Below are 21,759 nucleotides of genomic sequence, written 5' to 3'. Positions count from 1 at the left end.
GGACACACATTATTTGTCCACAAGAGAAATTATGAAATAAGTGAGAAATGTGACATCCAGGATGTAGTGGTATGGGCGAGAATTCGGCGAAGGGAATGAAGAGACCACGTGGATAGAATGTAATGTGATAGATTGCAAAGGAAGAAAAACCGAATACATCCCGACTACATACAAGATGGTATGAAATATGGTCTTCATCATCCCAGCTGCAGCTAGGCAACCATTGATACAAACACAAACGTACGATGAAGAACTAATTGTATATGTCCATCATCTGACACATCCTGTGTTTTTATTTTATATTGTATATTAAAAAAAGCATTGGATAGTTACAAAGGGGGCGTTGCGTCTTTTAATTTGTGAATAACGTAAATTATAGATACGTTCATCCATTCCCAATCCAAAACGATCTACCGTCTACTGATAGATTTATGTTCAAATAGACATACTTGTTCATATAGTGAGATATTTCCAATACCCCGTTATATTTGTGTTTGTGTATATATATATTAAATGATATATATGATAGATAGAGCGAAGTAATAAAACATACAATGACACTATGAAATGTACTGCCGATGAGTCAACTTGGCTCTAATGGCTTTTGTGATTTATAAACGAAACGAACACAATGTTATATTGGGGGCTTCATTGAAAACAAAGTGGTATTCTATTTTATTGCCTTTGTCGACTGAAACTCTGTTTCGTTGAGAATTCATCGATTTTTCAGACAATCTATATCAACGACACAATGGAAATTATGAGTATAATAAATAAGAATATACATACATTAATATTTCATTATAGTGAATATAAAGTACTAAATAGACGATAAATATAAAAGAATTTGTTTTTACCATGATATTCAGTAACAACCGTTTGTTATTTTTGGATATCGAAAAATCTACAATGATTTTAGTGAAACTTTCCCTTTGTCCTTCGCTATATAGTCCGGTCAATCCAGACATTTGCTTATACGTAAAGTCACAAGCTAAAAATGAGTAAACTATTTCAAATTATAATTATAAATAAAATTTTTAAATTCTCCATCATTCTCACTTATGAAAAAATTTCACTCAAGCTCAATGATTAAAAAGGTCAACGATTACAAACAAAGGTTTTCAACAAAATTTTAAGTTTTATCATAAAATACCTATAACAAAAATTGTGAATCATATAATTATCTTTAAAAAATATCAATACTTTTTTTCTACTAGCCATCGTTAAGATTCAAAAATTCTAACAGTTTTAATCGTCACAATATGCACACATTTCCACGCCACCTTTGCGGTAGTATAATCATCGCGGGAAAAATAAAAGAGACGTCAGTTAAAAAAAAATAGTTTTTTCGTACAAATAGTAACCCTCGAATTCTTCTGGTCCTTTTTCTTCTCGTTCTTCCTCTTCTTCAGCTTCATTCTAAGTGCATTGCATCAATATGGAAATAAACCAATTCCTCCATTGTTGGTGATTCAATATTAGAGCAGGAACTTAGCCTTTCGAATAAAAATATATCATGATAACCAAATTTACAAATTCACTAATAACATGGCTGCCAAAAAAATACTAAACAACATGGCGTCTTCAAACTTGAAATATATGCTGTACAGATTGTGTACTCTCTAATACAGTGTGTATTTTTCAAGTAACTACCGCCATCTCTAAGTCATGCAAGGTATTTCTAGAAACATCCTCGTACAGTCATTTAACACCTAAACTTCATGTTCATATAGTGAATGTTCATACTTTTCACCTACAATAAACTGGACTTTTATTGTCATCGTGATGAATCCAGATATTTGGTGGAGTTGCATTTAGCACTTTTTCAAATTCAAGAGTTCTTGAATTGCTTGAATGTTAATATTTGAAAAATTCGATTATACTCAAAACTCTCATTCATTTTAATACTCCAAGCAACAATTTACACCGGTAATAATATTGAAATTATCTAAACAAGAAGTTGCTGTCTACTTTATCTAATATATGAAAGATGTATGGAGATTTTTCAGAAATGTTAGATCAAGTTACTATAAATCTGTTCTTTGATCGTCTCCTGTGCTGTAGATAAATGTTATTTTGCTTGTTTTAGTTTGGATTTCCCTTCAATTGTCCCATAATTTAATCACTTTCCTGGATAACTAAATGTATTCAAAATTTTTCTAGGGCTTGCTGCTCAACCACCGTCTCTACCTGTAACATCTCTTCTAAATAAATTATTTAAATCTTTTTCGCGTTCTTAATATTCTTTTAACGTGTCAATAGTTAGTTTACATACTTTTTACTTGTTTGTAGAGAAATTTACGAGATTTGCTTTTGATGTTTATAGCCCACATTCAGAAAGTCTAAGAATAAATGGAAACGGTTCTTCGATACAGATTCGATATTTGATGAACTTAACCGAAGTCTTTGGTAAAGTTTTCCGTCCATCGTCCATGAATCAGCGAAGCAATTGTTTTTACGGCCACCCTTTTTTCGACGTATGAACTACCGAAAATTTAAATCCCGTGTACGAAGTTTTCGTCGGTGTCAGCGAATTTCCGAAAGTAAAGAATGAAAACTACGACGACATACAGAAACGACAAAATCCGCTGAACGTCCGAACCCAAAGGCAATAAATTTCTGTAGACATGTAGCAAATACATAATCAGCATCAGGACCACCTCCTTCTTCTCTCTTCTCCTCGTTGCCCGAAATTAATTCGAATCACGTTAACGAACGTTACTAAATTAGAGTGCCGAATGAGTCTAGAGCACGACTTAGTTTTTCATTTTCTGAGATGTAATCGTTATTTCTATAACTGTTACAAGAAAAAAATTATTCATAAAAAATAGTAGTAACATGGATACGTTGGATGATGCATAGCGAGGACTGATATACACTCGAAAGCAAAAAAATCAACTCAGACAACAATTCTCCAATCGCAAGTCACTGGTATTTTCCTTATTAAAATCTTAAAGCTAATAGTTTTAGCTTCAATATTATATAAAATATTATAATGTTTCTTGCTCTCACAGTCTAACAATATGTTATGATCGGTAACCACCTTTTTTATGCTGAGAAATCGGGCCCTTGCTGATGTTCAAATCCAACAAGAGCTCAAACGAATTCGAGAAGTAGCTGCAAGTAAACAGACAGTCAGAAGAAGCCTTAAGGTAGCTAGCTTAAGCCGAAAACGCCAGCTATTGGTTCCAGTTTAACCCCAGCCCACCGAGCAGCTTGTCTACAATTTTTCAGAGAACACGTTAAGGGAACTGACGAACAATGGAACTCACATGAAAACAGCATCTAGCGAAAGAAATAATCATTATATATCGTTAAATAGGAGATCGCCGTTTACCGTAATTATCTTTGTGATGATTCTTGAAGACATTGCATTTGCCTAGGTTTTCATTAAACATTTTCAATATTCCTTCATTCACGTATTGTGGCACAGTAGTCACTTTTATTGTAATTTATACATTCTTGTTTTTGAAGAAATTAATTTGTTACCGATCTCCCACTCTATTCGAGGAATTCAATAAAACCTCGGTGTATATTCTAAATCGTCCTCTATCTGTCTTCATTCTAATACAAATAGGAGCACCTCTGCGCCTAGCTACGCTACTGTGTCTAGAGCTTCATATGTTTTGAAATGAACAGCAGTTTAAGCTACCATTTTATGCTGATCTAAATTATATTAGTATTTTTGTGTCCCTCATTTATATGTTTTAGTAATAGCTATTAAATGGGGATAGTATATCTCTTTATATTACACATTCTTTATATATATTAACGGTATTCTCACCTCTACAACAACGTACTAAAGCTCTAGCTGCGGTCAGTGCTGACACAGTGTAGCTCTGAACTCACCCTAGTATGCCCTGCTTCGGTGATTTACGTCTTAACCTTATTTTATATAATGTCAACCGGGACATACTAAAATGTAAATGTGTCAGGGGAAGTTAATTTATAGCTTACTGGGTGCCGCGTTCTCTGCGTTGATCTAACATCTGCAAAAATAAACCTATACTAAGAACAGTTTTGAATCGCATGTAATCTGCTTTGTGATCTTTTTTATAAGTTTTAGTATGTTGGGAAATGTCAGCAATATATTTGAATAACTGATAAACTATTAGCGGAAATGATTTAGTGAGAAGAAAAAATAAATAACAAATTTATTGTGACTAAAATTTAAAACTGGCGCGTTTGAAAGAGAATATTGAACATTTAAGAATCGATGTTTTGTGTTCTTTCAAGAAAACTTTGAAGATATCCCTATCTTTGTAACCTGATGATCTACATGAAATAAAAGAATAATTTTATTGTATCCTAAATTACTATAAATGTCTCAAAACATGCCATTTAGCTTGTTATGTTTTTCATTAAACATTTTCTACATTCCTTTATTCACGTATTGTGGCACAGTAGTCACTTCTATTGTAATTCATACATTCTTATTTTTGAACAGATTAATTTGTTACCGAACTCCCACTCCATTCGAGGTATTCAATAAAATCTCTGTGTGTATTCTAAATCGTCCTCTACCTGTCTTCATTCTACTATAAATATAAGTAAATTCAGTAAAACTTATGGTGATATTATTCTCTATATTCGCTGGCGAGTTTCTTAAATATATTCTTAACTTTGCTTTTTATATCTAAGTGCTCACAGAATTCCAGTTATCTTCATCTTTATTACCTTTTGTTTTAAGCAAATTTTGTATAATACTATTTGTGGAACAACGAATAGATTCCTGTTTGGTTATATTTCAAAAATGTAGACGTTTTTTTTATAAGCTAGAGCATGAGCTCCATTTTATTCAAATCTGTTCTACCTACCTTTTTTCTACAACTGCCAGTTAGGAGTTTAATTACACCCAAAGGATTTAACCCGTGAACTACAACAAATATCAATACCTAGTAGAAATGTATGTGAAGACGCTGTAATATACACCAAAGAATTTATTGTGTCCTCTTTTCTTGTTTACCTATTAACCTCACTCCTCTCATAAAATTCAGTGTCCCAGATGTAATCTTTTGGATTCTAAATCTCCAGTGAAGATATGGATAGAGATTTCATCCTCTACGTAACAGAATCTGAACGTTGCATTCTTTGTTAAGCCTAGTGACTCAAAGTGTTCATTTTGGCGACAATACACCAACGTCTATGTTGATATATCCAACAGATCTTTCCTAGTTAGAGTTTCCCGAGTCTATTTTAGCTAAATTACACTGCAGGTTAAACGTTTTTGCGCACCCTATAATTTGCGTACAACAAATATAATAAAATTACGAATCTACGGAATACTATAATCGTAATGAATCACATATGCATAATATATTTGAAAATGAGAAAATGAATATACGAGATATAATAAGAATAGACGCTTCTAAACGGCAGTACCCACCCACACATATATTTCCGTTTATCAGAAATCGGCGAGCACGGGGAGGTAAAGGGAGAGAGAATTCCACCTGCGTCGTTTCTAACATGAATTTCAAATTTGACAACATTATTAACGGCCCGAAAATATACGGCCGGACTAAAAGCACCCAGCCATAAATTGATACGCCTCTATATAAAACAATGCGATTTCGCAAACGTCAACTACCAATAAATTTCGAATCCTTTTCGATACAAACTCGTGTAGTCACCGGGAGCAAGTCAGATCAACTACATGCTTTCGCAGTTATCCGCGATTTCCGATTTGCACTCTCATAAGCGGTCACAGAGACACATATCATCTCAATGATTTATTTCATCTTGTACGTCGAGTACATCAAACACTTTTTCAAGTATTTTTATATATACGGTGTTTTTGTAGTGGGATTGTGGAAAAATACTAAAGTGTACTAACTTTGATATATTTCCGTGCTTTCGAATACTTATGTATTCATCGTCTGGGAAACGATTAGTTAAAAATTGCGATGTGTTAAATTAAGTAATATATTTTAAAAAACATTCCAATTAACGCTTGAAAAGATATTAAACAAGGGCACTTGTAAACTGGTTTTGCTAAAGCTTGGCTTCAATTGCCTGAACCAATAACCAAAGACAGACGTCCACTTTATTTTCCTAATTCATAATGTCCTCCATTGAATTGTCTAACTCGTCTTCTAATAATTGAATAACTCATGGCATTTTGTCCGTGAGTTTTGCAGAGATTTGTCGATAAGTTTCACTTGATTCAACTATCTTTGCATTAGGCAAACACAGCGTCGAAAGCAGCGATCTAAAAATGAATTCATTTTGCTTGAGTCAGGGTAATTGCTGTGCATGTTCGCAGCGCTGCGGCTGATAGAAGTAGAAACGAAACTTACATTGTGGATATTCCCCTATATCATCATGTACAACTACAACTTTTTATTTCTAACAAGCGACAATTCGAATATTGAATTTTAAGAAGATGGTATGAGCAATTTAGTGATTTCCATGTAAGGTAAACAATGTATCCAATGAAGATGTGGAGCGTATCCGCCAAAAATTTTCCAGGCCTTATTGCAAAAGGTGAACTTGCTCTAAGGAAGGCAAAAACGATTTCGTGGTCGACCGTTTTTTGAGATAATCAAGGAATTGGGTTCATCGACTATTTTCAGAAAGATAAATCATCATTACTTAATAAGGTAAAGGGAGAAATTGCGAAAAGTCGACATTATTTGTAGAAAATAAGTGCCTTTCTATCAGGAGAATGCATCTTCGTACTCTACGGTGATCGCTAATGATCAAAATCACGGAATACCCTTCGAAATAGTTGAGCGCCCAACGTATTCAACAGTTCTGGCTCACAGCGACTTTTCTTGTCTCCTAATCTTATTTTTTTTGTTTGATTGGAAACGTTTCAGATCAATTAGAATCAATAGAGAGTAAGGGAAATGATTTACCTAATAAAAAAAATGAAAAAATTGATCTCTTGGCTGTTAGCTGTTTGATTTTATTCATGAATGTGATGAAAATTGAAATTTTCAAAAATATTAGATCTGTAATTCTCCCTGTATCGATGTGTCTTCTTATGAAAACTATCGAATCGTTCTAAAAGGCGAGGAAAATCTGTCTCGCTAATAGAAATCGGTGTTTCACAGGAAAGTATTAGTTCACTTGATCGAACCGGTTGATGACTGAGAAAGATAGTAAGGAAAGGAAAAGAGAAAATGGTAACTTCGTTAGTCGCGCCAGGACCTCGATTGCGGGACGCTGAAATAAGATTTCTCACCTATGACCATCGGTTAGTACACTAGAGAGTGCTTTTCTATGCCAGAAAATGTCTGTCTGCGGTTAATCCAGATAGGTGTGTATCCCTAAGGATATGATATCAGCAAGTCTCCTAATGACATATCCTAAGACATGTGAACGTAGAAAGTTGATAATATTCTGTCTATAGTGATACTAGTTTCTCACACAAAATTAGATTATTTATTAAATTAAATAATAGACAAAAACCTTTTTTTTTCATATGTACTGGGTGGACTTCAGGAACCTTATCAATCCATTGTCTCAGTATATACAGAGTGTTTACTAAGTAGACTAAAATATTGTAATCGGCGCTTCGTCATTTCATTCTAAGACGAAATGTTCCGATAAACATGTGTCATGTCTTGTCGTTAATGAGATAGGGGTGTTGAATTGTTTTTTTTTGGGTGACGCTACTAGAAGTAATACTTATTCTAAGTTGCCTTTGAAATAATGTTTTCAAATATCTATCGTGTCAAACCTTAAAACTAACTCAAAAAACGAATGAGAAATTTTTATCATATGGATTTTCTATATTAAGTTAGAAACGATGTCTGCGTTTACTAATACTGAAATGGCTAATAAGCACTTTTTATATGAATTATCGAATGGTAATGCCTTAGAGGCTAGACGTATGTATGCCCAGAGTTCTGATACGTTTACTAAGATACATATTCGTTTACAATGGACTGGAACTTTTGTAGAACCAATGAAAACTATTGGAACCAGAATTCCGGGAACTCAATTGGAAAAAGAGATTTTTCAAATTATTGACCAACATTCAAAAACGAGTACCGGAAAAATTGATGATGAAGTGAATGACAGTAACAGAGCTTGGAATATTCTAGAAGAATATCGATATACCAATAAAAGACAAGACAAGACGATTGAGATTTGTGAGTGTGCCAACTGTGGAAAAATCTGTAAAATAAATGGAAAAATATTTTGATTTGATCTGGATCAATTTTTACAGTTGATATAACTGCAGTTATGCGTCCAGTCAACAATTTTCTGTTAGGAGTTTTACTTTTTCAATGCTAAAAAAAATCTATGAATGATATTCCTTTAAAAAAATTCGATTCTGTAAATCTACTTACGGAAAAAGGGTAGTATTAACCCTGTAACTACGCTCCGGTAAAACTCGCCTCACCTTTAGTCTCTGAGAGTGCGAGCAAGTCCGGCATAGTCGCAAACCAACCCTCTAGATTTATAGACATGGCGCGAGTGACATCGCGGGTTCTGTGCCCGTTTAATTATAATACTTTATTGCCCAATAAATCTAAAGTTGCCCTTGTCCCTCTCGCCCCGGTCGCTTTGAAGGATAGCGTTCAATTCTAGGCAACCCCGACATATTTTATGACCGAATTATGCATTATTTCTCGAACGGCATTTCCTATTCGCTTTCTTTATAACCAGTGGTGTATCTGATCTAGATATATACCTCAATTTACGAAAGTTAATCAATTATTTTTTTGTGAATGTTATATAGAATGTGTCAAAAAGACAACCACGACTTTGTGTTTTACATAAAATTGCGAAATATGAAAAATCTCCACCACACACTTGTGTATTCGGAATCAAATAAAAATATTCACCAAACATACATAAAACTATATATTAAAAAAATTGAATTGCATTTATTATAAATGGAACTTGGCCGATCTATCGAACTTTACGGATCCTTGTTTAGGGGAGGCTCAGTCCCTAGTTTCATACATCTTCAGCTTGTTTACCATTCCTCTTCTATCGAACAATTCCTACCCCCCATTTTTTCTACTCTATTTCCATTTCATCAGACATTCTTACTATTGTATCCTAATTTTACTAAACCATTGTTATTGTCTCAGCTTACAGTCCATCTCTCCATATGTCCCCACATTTGGTTTACCAAATTCTCTGCCTTTAGCACTTCTTCTATTTTCTTCGTTTTTCATATATCATTATTAATTCTCTAATCGTCAATATTTTTTAATTCCATCAAATGTTCTATTTGATGCTTGTATCTTCTTGCTGACTTCTTCTGTTTCTTTTTTATTAACTACAATAGCAATATTTTTGTATTTCTGCAAAACATGCAAGTGTTTTTTTTGCGGCAAAAAGTGTTAGAAAATCAGCATAACATGAGCCAGTTTTTTTTATTCTTTTTTTCTGAATCATGAATGAAAATTACAATGCCAAAATACAATCACCTAATTAGTTGAGAAAAGGACTTTCATTCCTTGGGAATGCGTATAGCCAAATTTCATCTACTCTGATATATCGACTCATTTTGATCACATTGGATCGGTGGTTCGATCGACTTTTTAACGCGAGCGAGTTTTTGATTAGCTGTTTTGTTTTTTTCATCCATATTTATCTAGAAACGGTAAAATTTTTCTGCTTTCGATGAATCTATCTCTCAGATTCATGTGAAATTTCACGATGGCAAAGTCACTTCTCAATCGTAAATCATTTCGGAAAAAAATCCCGATAAAAAATCTGTTAATTCAAAAATCTGTTAATTCAATATTATATACCTCTTATGAGGTATATAATATTGAAACAAATATTTCTTGTCTTGATTTAATATTCGAACCCCTAGTAAACTACGCAAAATTCTACCAAGCTATAGTCTTTTTTTACGGATGAGAGAGTAATAAAATGATGAAGCATTCATAATCCATCACTTAGTAGACAGTCAAAATATTTGTATAGTTATATTTCCAGTATTTTATCATGAAATAACATTTTTATAAATATAATTAACGTATAAGGTATCTACTTATATTTTCAACTGATTAACAGCTGAAGGTGGAAAAGTGCAAGGTATGAAGTACATTATATCGTACTGATTATATAGGTTTGAAGGGTTTAAATTTTGTTCTTTAAACAACCTCAAATTCTTAAAGAATAATATTAATATAAAAACGCATCAGTATAAAGAGGGCTGCTTGTTACAAATCCAAATTAGAAGATCAACTGTTGCAACCAAAATTCATTTTGTCAATAATACTGTCCAACATCTACATTTTCTCTTTTCTCTTCTTAAATGATTAACTGCCTTTTATCAGTTTTCAGGCTTCACATTATTACGGCCTCCAACGACAACTCTTGGATTAATTTTAAAAGAATTTTGTTTTCTCGAAATTTTTCCCTTTATCTATACCCATACCAATATAATCGGGTTTAGTTCTCAAAGATATCGTGGAGATCTAACGATTTTCTGCGATTTCAGCAATTCCATATTTTTTTTAATTTGTGAATAAAACACAGAACTGGGATGAAAATTGATATTCTTTGAATTTAGCCATGTCTGTAAATTTTGTTATTTAACTATTTAGTATGGAAAATTTTTCTAAAAGCCTAGATCTATCATTTGTTCGAACTATCTTTGTAAAACATCAGCATTCAGGCTCTCATGCTAGTCATCGGAACGAGTGGATTCAAAAGTCAATAAACCACTTCTAACAAAATCGTTGAAAATGCCGATACTGATATCATGATACTGCGCCCCTCTCTTGTTTTCTATTTGAAATTTAAAACTCTTCACCGTTCTTTTCTTTAATAAATTGTAGATTTCCTCACAACTAAATCCATTGTGCCATGAAAACTTTTACATAAATGTTTGTCTGTAAATGATTTAAAATAATTGAATATTAATATTTACGGTGTTTACTGGGCCCTTCCAAATTTTCCATAATCACACTAGAATCCAAACTGTTAAGGCAACTTGACACGGTGCAAAACAAGGTACAAGAAATTACAAACAAGTCAAAATATTTCATAGATTAATATTGGACGTCGTTTGTAAGTAAATTTAACTAATTCCTCATGTCAAATTTTATTTAATATTTTCTGACCGGTTTAAACCAATTTAAAAATAACAAAGTTAAAGACCGCTTCACATGATGCAAGACGACGCGCAAATGTGAAGGCCGCTTGGCATAATGCAATATAACGTGCAATAAATTGATTGCTGCAAGTCTCTGTAAACAGTAAAAGTACACAAATTCCTAACCTCAAACTTTCACTAATATTTTGTACATAGTATAGCATACGCAGATGAAGTTGTGTTTCATGCACATTATCGGTTTGATGTCGTTTTATTGCGTGAAAGTTACAATTCTAGGATTTTGATTCATATTCTTCTCTGTCCATAACACTCCAAATCAAAGTAGCAGAAGTTACAATTATTGCTATTCATGCTTTGTTGTTTATTTTACTTATTTTTGTTATTTTCATCTTTACACTGCACACAAATATCAAATAAAATTTAATATATTCACCTTGCAATAAAATGCTTGCAATTTCTTGCAAGCGGCCTTTAAAAATAAGTATCTTGAACCTCTTTACTATAGGGAAAAACCTAAAATCGTATTTTCAGTGAAATTTATCGAGAAGAGATTTTTGAAATTAAAGTAAAACCAAATTTCTGACTTTTATTGGTAAATAAGTACTTATAGATCTCATGATACTGCTATATATCTTTAACACCAGAGTTTTGGACCACTCCAAACTTTTTTATTGTTCTGCACCAAGCGCGGATCCAGGGGGGGCTCATGTGGGGTCATGACCCCCCTAAAACCTGATTCATATCCATTTCATTATGTACATAATAGCATAGGTCAATTTTTAATAAATTACTTGGTTAAAATTGTCATTCTCTGTAGTCCTTAGACCCTTAGTCTGTCTACCTTCAAATACCTAATAAGATGTAGTTTTGAGTTAGAATTGATAAATGTTATTATAATTATTTAACAAAATAGACTCAATAAAAACCTCGCGCATTATTTCTCAGTTATTGAACTGTAATAGAGAGCTGCCCTACACAAAACAACAATATAGAGTATATTGACTGACGTTGTGAGGAATTGAGGTTTAAAGTAAAAATTGCGTAAAATTCGTCATTATGCTGTCAAAAACAACGTAATTAACTTATATAAAAAGGTAAAAGAATTAAAATGCCATGTCTTTGAGGGAGGACTTGTCCTAATACTAATGGCCCCCTCTTTGTCAAGACCCTGGATCCACCCTTGTTCTGCACACTGCTGTATTAGCTCAAGTACATGTATGAAAATTTACGGAAATATTCTGATTATCTGTAATAATATTGAAAATGACCGTACTATGTTTAGAATTAGTGAGTAAAGTAATCAATTATTATCATTACTTAATTGAACAGAGGTTACCAAAACTGCATTTGTTTCAAATTTTATATCATAAATGAAAATTTCATCTCGATAGTCACTGTATATAACTGTTGGCATTCCATTCCTGATTAATTATAATGTGTAGTGGGTCGAAGTTGACTTTTGAAATATTAATTAAGTGCTTCGTAAATAAACTTCCTATTTTAAATAAACAGAACGACTTATCAAAGTAACATTCCTTGACGCCATCCAACGAAAAGGAAAAACAATCTACCTCGCTAATTTTCTTCAAGAGTTCGTGAGAGACAGAAAGTGTTGTTTTCACCTGTCTGCCTTCCAATTCAGCTGTCAGTCAAATCGAGCCACAATGAGACCTGTCACTCATAGTTGCTTGCTTGACTCTCTTCACCTCGCGTACCCCTTTTTATCATCTTTTGTTCGCCTGCTTGTCTCCAACAACCAAATCCCCTCACGCCCTTCTCCTCGACACTCATCTGCTGTCTGTTTTGTCTCGTCGCTTACTTGTCTTCAGTTTCGTACAGAATTACTTCTTTATTTTAGAAATGGGAACTGAACTCTTTCTTGTCTTATTATGATGATACTGACGATGTTGTTCTTATATTGTTTTGTTTCATTTCACGGATGGGCGAGTGAGATTATTTATTTCTTATTCCTCACAATATTCAGAACAATACTTGAATGGAACAAGAATATGTTTACCTGTTTCCACATAGAATTTTTTTAAAATTTAGAGAAACAACTAGAACTTGATAATAACTTGATTGGCACTATAAATATAGACGAATCAAAAACAAATTAAAAGAGACTGAATAGAGCTGCAAGACTAACACCAGTGTCATAAATTAGAGGGGATTGAGTTGCAATTCCAATTATAATAATTAGAAACATTTGATTCTCTATTAAGCATAATACTTATAAACTCATAAGTTACACTAAAAAGAAAGTTATAGCAACTACGTGCTAAACATGTAAAATGATAAGTTTTACTCGTTTCTGATGCCGCAGATGGTAGCCTTGAACGTGAAAATTGATAAGTTGGGAGACTAATGTTGGTATATACATTTTTTTCGCTATACTGTTCTAATTTTAATCAAAAGTTTTAAAGCGCGTTTAGCCACACCAACAACAAAGTTCTTATAGCACCGGATAGATTCCATAAAATAATTTGCTTATGTTAATGAAAGTCTAGAGTAATATCCAACGAAAAGACTTCTTTTGTTGTGTATGGTTCCTCACAAGATAAAGGCAAAATTATTGTTTGTAATAAGTTTATAAGTCTATTGTTTATGGTTCCTCTAATTCGGAAACAAAATTGTTATATATTGTGGTCTATAACTTAATTCGTGGGGTTTTTTTTCAAAATTTGAACATTTATTTGAGGAAAACATGTACAATAAATCATTCATAGTATTGCTCATCTGAAGTTATGACCTTTCCCCATCTTTTTGGCAATTTGTGGATCCCTTCTCAAAAGAACTGAGCCGGCTTGGTAGCCAAGAATGAATTAAGCCAATTTATGATATCTTGCTCTGATGTGAATCGACCAGAATGGTGGTCAAAAGGGGCAAAGTCTGGGCTATAAGGCGGATGAGGTAAAAATTCCTATCCACTGTTTTTCAAATAGTTATTAACCGGAATAGCAACGTGGAGCCGAGCGTTGTTATGATGGAAAATTATTGCCTCGTGTCTGGTCTCATATTCCGGGCGTTTTTCGACTACTGCTCTCTTCAAGGATTAATTGTGTTCAGTAGCGTTTTCCATTGATAGTTTCACACGGATTTAGCAGCTTATAATACAGCAAACCCTTCTGATCCCACCAAATAGAGAGCAGTACCTTCCCGCCATTCCGATATTCGGCTTTCCCGTTGAATTGGCTAGTTGACCGGATTTCACATATGATTTTTTGCGCTTGGGGTTGTCGTAATGGATCCATTTTTCATCACCAGTAACAATCCGATGAGAAAATGAATTCCTTCTGTGGTATTCCAGCAGCATGTTCATGTGAAACCCAATTTCCTTGCTTTTGAATATAAACAGCTGCTTTTAAACGTTTTGAAATGACTGCTTGAGTGACACCTAAAGATTCTGCGAGCTCTTCTTGTGTTTGGTAATAATCTTCATCGAGTATTGCTTCCAGTTCATCGTTTTATAAATCAAAATTTAAATCGTGCAAACCACTTTTGACACGTTCGCTCAGCTAGAGCATGTTCACCATAAAATTCCTCCAAAATACGATGACATTTGGCAGTTTTTTTTTTCATATTAAAGTAATAAAGAAGAACTCCCCCTTCAGAAACAAAGTTTGATATATTTGAGTGAAAAAAATTATTGTTGATAACGCTTCAATTGAATGACATATACTTAAAAGACATACAATAACAGTATCTTTCCAGAGCAGGTTCGGAATATTGGAACGATATAATTTTATACAAGTTACGACATCTATTATCAAAAAGATTTCTCTTAAGTTGTATGTCGTTGGTTAGTGCCCATTTCCACTTAAATAAGTGTTTTCCAACCTTGTACCTTATCTCACTTTAGCTTTTCTAAAATTCCTATGCCTCTCTATATAACTCACATAAAAATTTTGATTTCTTACTAAAGAAACTCCAATTCAAATAGATTTTAAGAAGAAATCACTGGGTAATTGCTAACGAAGCACTGTACGTAGTGAGTAAATTTTCAAAACATATTCTTCTCTATTTCTATCCTTATGGTTCAGTCTTAACTTTTTCGTTGTGTTATATCTTTTTTTACCACAGTTTAATCCTCATGCAGCTAAATATGTTGATGGAAACGTTAGTAAAGGTTTTATTGTACATTTTGTTTAATTTAACTATTTGATTTCTGTTTCTTCTAAAAGCCATACCGTCCCTTATTTTATGTTAAATAAAGTAAATTGTATCATCATTTCGTAATCCTATAATACTATACATCCGATCCATCTGACATATCAGAAAAATGATTTACAATAATAAGTAACGCGGAATGAGTCACTTCACATTTTTGTGAACTCAATAAAGGTAGTGAAAACAAAATCTTCGCTTTTACATCGACAAGTATTTTATCTGTTCCTTAATTTAAGATTGAAAAAAGGAGCTTTTGCAAAAGTTTTTACTGTCACTTATTTCAATTTAACACTAACTGTAAGCTGTGGAAAGTCCGAGGTTTCCCCCAGAGAAGTTTACTTGACGACACCAAACATCCAGTTGATATTTTGGTCTCGTCGAACCAGATTATACCTAATAATTTAGTTTGGTACCGAAATCAAGCATTGCATGTAAATGATACGGAAAGAAAGAATTTAACTCGTGTCGACTCAATTTTCGAATCGCCCCCTTTAAGAATCAAATTGCCCCCCTGTGAGGCGGGAGCCCCACGTTGCGAAACATTAAATTACGATTAGGTCATCTGAGATTAATTACTATATTATCATTTAGTCTCATTGTTTAACATACAAAATCATCAACTTTTCCATTACTGAAATCGTTTATTTCTTTTCTGCTATCGTCACAATCGTTCTAATTTGAACTTTGATAATGTGAATAATCTTATTTGAACTACTAATTAAGTAACTTTTATCTATAACAAGTCAAACAACATCAAACGTGCTTAACGGCAGTCAAAGTCACAATTAGGCATAATTCTAAGACATTATCTATCCATTTAAACCCTAGTAATAAATGAAAATAATTTACAACTTAACAACTCGTTAGAAAAATTCGAAATCTTTAAACAAATGGAAAAGGTCGTAAAATACTTCAAAGTAGGCGAAGTGTTCGGTATTGCTCGGCAGTGTCAATATGTAAATACATCAGCGGCGACGGCATTTAACAAAAAAGATTATATTATAAATAGGTTAGTCAATGAAGGCCATAAAAGTGCACAGGAATTGTTAGAGCGGTAGCCGTTTAACTTTATTTTCTCTATACTTTGCCGTATTTTATTGCCAAACATTTATGACTAATAAATATTAAGTGTTTGCTTGTTGTTTATTATTGAACGTGATTTATTCTTATCCTCAGACTTGAAAAGAGTATCGGCATCAACTCATATCTATGTGTAAATAATGTAATTAGCACCGCATCAAAATACCTGTTACAAAATAACAGACAATAGTTTGTAATCATTAGAATAAAAATTTGTTTCTTTTCCTTGTATTTATGCTACGCTATTATACGTTGAATCGTCCTTCCACAACTGAAGCACCAATAACAAGGTGTTCGGAAGAACCTACGAGGATTCCTTTTAATTTTAAGTTTATATAATTATACAGGGTCATTCATGGGAACCAGATGTTTTTAAAATAATATAATAATAAAATAATAAAAAAATGAATATTTACTTTAAAAATGTTTTATTGCTACAGAAACACTTGTTAAATCATAGAATTTGTTACTTACGCACTTACGAAAAATTATAGTCCAACAAGACCAATATTTCTTACTGCACACCAGACAGTCTCCTTTGGGCTATGAACTGGTCTCTGGTGAAGTTGATGTGGGTTTCTTTCTGCCCAATATCGGCAATTTTGTTTGTTGACGAAGTCATTCAGATGAAAATGGGCTTCGTCGCTTCCCTTACTCGTTCAATGTTCTCCGGAGTGCTAGCAGTTCGTTGGGGACCCGGTGGTTTTTTCTTCAATATTGTTCCACTTGTTCGAAGGTTGTTTATCCATCGCAATATCGATGGATATTAAGCTGACGGCGGAAATCTCGTTGAACAACAGTTACGGATTCGTCATTTCGCACAAAACTGTCATACGCGTACAAGCGTTGGTCTAGCGTCCACAGCTCCATCTTAATGACTGAAATGTAAATACTATGAACAAAGAAAACGTTAGATACCAGTCACGTGCCCCTTTCACTCTAAAAACATCCGGTTCCCGTGATAAGGCTGTCGAAAAAACCGGCCACACTGATGAATTTCGCTACGTCGATTTAAGTCCTCACTACGCATCTTCTAATACATCTTTTTGTTCATGTATTTCTTTTTTTCATTAATACGATGATTCCCTTCAAGTTTTTACAATCAAACAATAGGTGTCCTTAATCAGTTGTGGCACCATCGCTTTTGTAAACATTGACGTTTATCATTGCAAAACCAGCGGCAATTAAGAAATTGATTGAGTGAAGTGTTGATAGTGAACGTTTAAAAGCAGCCAAAAGTTTCTGCCAAAATGGAAATTAGCCGCGAAAGATGCAATTCAGATATTCAACAACAATACCTAAAATCTGAGTCCTATATGATGTTCCAAAACGAAAAAGGTGGTGGCTGTCTACAGATGATTCACCACGTTATACTGCTAAGCCGGTTTTACATCACTAAAAGATGTTTCTATGATTTAGTAGTATATACGCGGAATGTCTGGACAACTGTTAATGCAGATCTTTATTGTGAATAATTGGATCGGATTAACAAGTCTTCATTTAATCGAAAAGTATCTGGCGATTGTCAACACAAAAGGTAAACGCAACTGTACAAGAGGAACCACAATACTAGCCTGATGTCGCACCATCGGATTTTTCAGTTTATTCGTTCATCAGTGGCATTCTCACCAAGCGATTTTATTGCGTATTAACTTTCTTTGCTTACTCTCTTTTCTAGTTAATTATTTTTATTGAAAAAACTATAAACACGAATCTTAAATGATAATAAATAAAATTATCCAATCAATCTCCGTATTTTGAATAAAGTCTATACGTATTTTTGATTTAAGTTACATTTCTCGAAGCGTTCTAAATATAGGTTTAGATACAGGAGATGCGTTTAACAGTGTTTCATATAAATCGTCTTCAAATCTTGACAAGTGTTAAAATTATTCGTCCTGTTGGCAGTAGTTGTTACACAACGTCTACTAATGGTGTCTCTACTAAATAATTGTTGTGCATCCGATCACGGACATTTACTGCTTCAGAGACGTACGACTGGCAGGTGCTAGTCACTCTAGAATTTTTAAATCTTTATCAACATCAACCAATTTTTTCGTATATTTCTTTAATTTTGTTGATTTGTCGAATGCATTTTGCTTGATATGGTTTGTTTCATCTTCTTGTCGTTTGAGACTTATTAACGAGTTAATAACATTTAACCATACGTGGTTGGATCAAAAAGTTTATCGTAATATTTTATTGAAAATAGAATGAAATTTAAATTGCTATCCCCGTAGTAACGTACTTATTTAATTTCAAAATCGATTCTATGAATGGTGACATTATATCTAAAATAGTATTATTCAATATAAAAAATCTGTCAAATTTGAAAAAATAATATTTCAAAACTGTATACATTGTATAATTTTTTTTCAAAAAACCTGATATTTGAGATTACATATTTTTACGGCATATACACTACAGGTCAAAAGTTTTTACGCATCCTATAATCCATTACAACCGCAAAAGTGGCCAAGCATTAATTAAAATTAACACAGTTTTTCTCAGCATTTTACTAAGTCGAAATAAATGAATCTACGACATTAAAATTCATGAATATGTTAGAATTTGCATATAAAATCAAAAGTTAAATCTGTGAAGTATTTTGTGCAGGTTTTTCGAAAGATATATTGATTGTTTTGAGTGATAAAGATAAAATTATAAATACCATAACAATTATTTTGTTTTTATATTTATATTGAAAACTATGTATTAAATTCAAATTATACATTCATATATTTTTAATATATGATCGTTTATTTTTGAAAATATGTGTGTGATAGAAAGTAGAAAAAGAGAATAAAGGACCATTAGATAGGACAACAACCCACACCTTATGTGTAACGTATACATAGACAAATAATACTTTCCTCGTTTGACGACGGCTGTCCCACCTGTCCACTTACCTTTGATTTATTGTAATTATACGTTATCACGAAACCGTCCATCTATCTTGTCATACGTCACATGTTTAGTTTCGACCGAGGCAGAGCAAATACACATGCCGGCGCTACGAAATTGTCTTACAGGGTGAATCTTCAAATATCTTCATTTGAAAAGAAAAACTACTTCTTGGACTATAGTTATATAACAGTACTAAGTGTGGGTTGAAGGAAAATGATGAATCTTCCGTTTCATTATATTCTTAGTTTAGAAATATTTGATGTTGAACTGGACAAGGCAATAATAAAATATTTAACTATGCCTAACCTACTTCTCTTTGTTAAAGTGAAAACTTTCAACGATGATTTAAAAGAAAAGTATGGACGTAAATTGGATCATATTGTAGCGGACCTACAAGAAAATGTAAAAAGAAATACTCGAAATTAAAGAACAACAAAACTTATCAATAAACAGATTAAACTGAAATGGTCAAGAAGAAAGAGAATGTTGGTATGAAGAAGCTATATAAGAGATGATCTAAGAAATATGAAAAAAGTAATAGAAAACAAAAACGAAGTAGAAAAACGTAGTATTGTATAAATTCTTTAGAAATATACAGGAGTGCTTGAAATCAGAATTACATGAATATAAAAATTAAGAGAGAAACTTCAACTAACGAAAGGGTAATAAAAAGAAAATAGAACAAATATAGAAATATTTAGTTTTAAAGTAGACAGTTTTGTTTTCTTCAATAACGATTTAACACAATAGTTTGTGATAAATCATGGCGCTGGTGTAAAACACCAAGACCAATCGAAATTTTAGTCCGAACAGAAGAATTTGAATGGAATGGGGAAAAAATGACTTACGAATTACTACATGCAACAAAACACCGAATAGGAAAAGTAATCAAAAACGGTGGGCACTTGCAATTTCCAAGGTAAATAAACAATTGGTGGATTGAAATAACTAGCAGAATAAATTTGAAAAATCCCTAATAGAAATGTATAGTAGGATTTTAGAAACAATTAGGAAATGAAGCCCATCGAAAATCACCAAATCCTTGACAACTGGCTTTCTAGTACTTTCCTAGTTTGTACCATGATATTAAATGGAAATAACCGCTATATCAACATTGTTAATATTGATGCGTGTACCAAAGACGAAGATGAAAAGGAAATAATTGCATATTATAAAATTATTATTGAGAGATTGCAACACTAGAATTTTCGATTTTTGAAAAACGTACCAAATTTTTACACTGCAAACTGTTGTGGTAAAATAAGCAATAAAAATGGATGTCATTGAGAGAAAATATGAAAAACCAAGGAAAATACACAGTGAAAGATACCTTTGAAAACTCAATTGTCATAAATGACTTTTATTAAAAAGAGAAAATGAGGATCAGCTACATCTCCTTCGAAGAACGTAACCCTTTTTTGTTGATATCGATATTCCAAATGTTTTGCAATTGCAAGGAGAGGCTGTATTACCGCTGAGTAGTTTCGATATTAATGCGTCTCATCAGACCGATGCAACACATGGAATGTCAATGTTGATAAATTATTTTCTGTTAATATTCCATTATTCTAAGATCTTGATTCTCGACATCTCTTTGACGCCGTATATTTCACAAAACATAGTATATTAACATATGTAGACAGCTGCATTTTCGGGTTCCTTAGATACGATTATTTTTATGAAATAATATTTTACTTTTATTTGTTAATAATATTTCTTTGGTATCGTTTTTGAAGTGATATTCCTCGGTACGAATCACCCCGTATTTCACGTGATATTTTGCTTTCTGGGGCTAAGGGACCCATTTAGACAAATATTGAACGATGTTTACTACACGTTATATCTCGAACATCGTAAGTGTCGCTTTGGGAACACGTTGCCGTTTCCATTTCTACTATTATATTTTTATAACCCTGTCGGCTTTAATCGTGTCATTGGACATTTGCTTCCGTTTTTATTGCTGATAGGTAAAGTTTTATTCGATTTTTGAATACCAAATACATAATATGAGAGACCTTCTCCAGCTTAGCAAGGCTGTAATTTATAGGAAATAGATGTCTGATTATAGTGTTTCTTGTTGATTTTTTCTTGCGCAGTTTCTTATTTAACTTGATTCTACAAAATATTTCCTTTTGTGTGGATATCACTGTTCTTTCATATAATTTTCAACTCCATCTTCCTTCTAACGTCCTTTATTTTCTAGTTTGAATGACGTTGTCGAGAACCTGGGAATGTGATACAAAAAAAGGCCAAGAACAACAAGAACCATTAATTTGTTGGCCAAGATCCAACTATTAACATAAGGAATATGATAAAACAGATAACTGGGTCTTCTTCAACTACTTGGATTATACTTATAGCTACATCCTCATCATTACAAAAAAGTCCAAGAGTTTTAACCAGACGATATAGATAGATAATATAGATAATTTTTGTCAGATTATACAGGAAAAAACAGCCTTGATTCCATTTTTTTTAAATATACTTTTTACGAACGACGCAATATTTAGTCGACAATTTATGTCCCAATTTCTATAATACCAAGACTGGTAGGAAGAGAATCTACA

General features: G+C 32.9%; 1 protein-coding gene across 4 annotated transcripts in view; it reads left to right on the top strand.

Annotated features, from left to right (window-relative positions):
- Positions 1 to 21,759, top strand: part of LOC130901309 (protein tiptop-like) — a 355,321-nt gene that overhangs the window by 308,243 nt on the left and 25,319 nt on the right. The gene's annotated exons all lie outside the window — the stretch shown is intronic.

The sequence above is a fragment of the Diorhabda carinulata genome, chromosome X, assembly GCF_026250575.1.
Source record: "Diorhabda carinulata isolate Delta chromosome X, icDioCari1.1, whole genome shotgun sequence".
In the NCBI taxonomy this organism is placed as follows: Eukaryota; Metazoa; Arthropoda; class Insecta; order Coleoptera; family Chrysomelidae; genus Diorhabda; species Diorhabda carinulata.
This window is presented reverse-complemented; position numbering and strand designations above follow the sequence as displayed.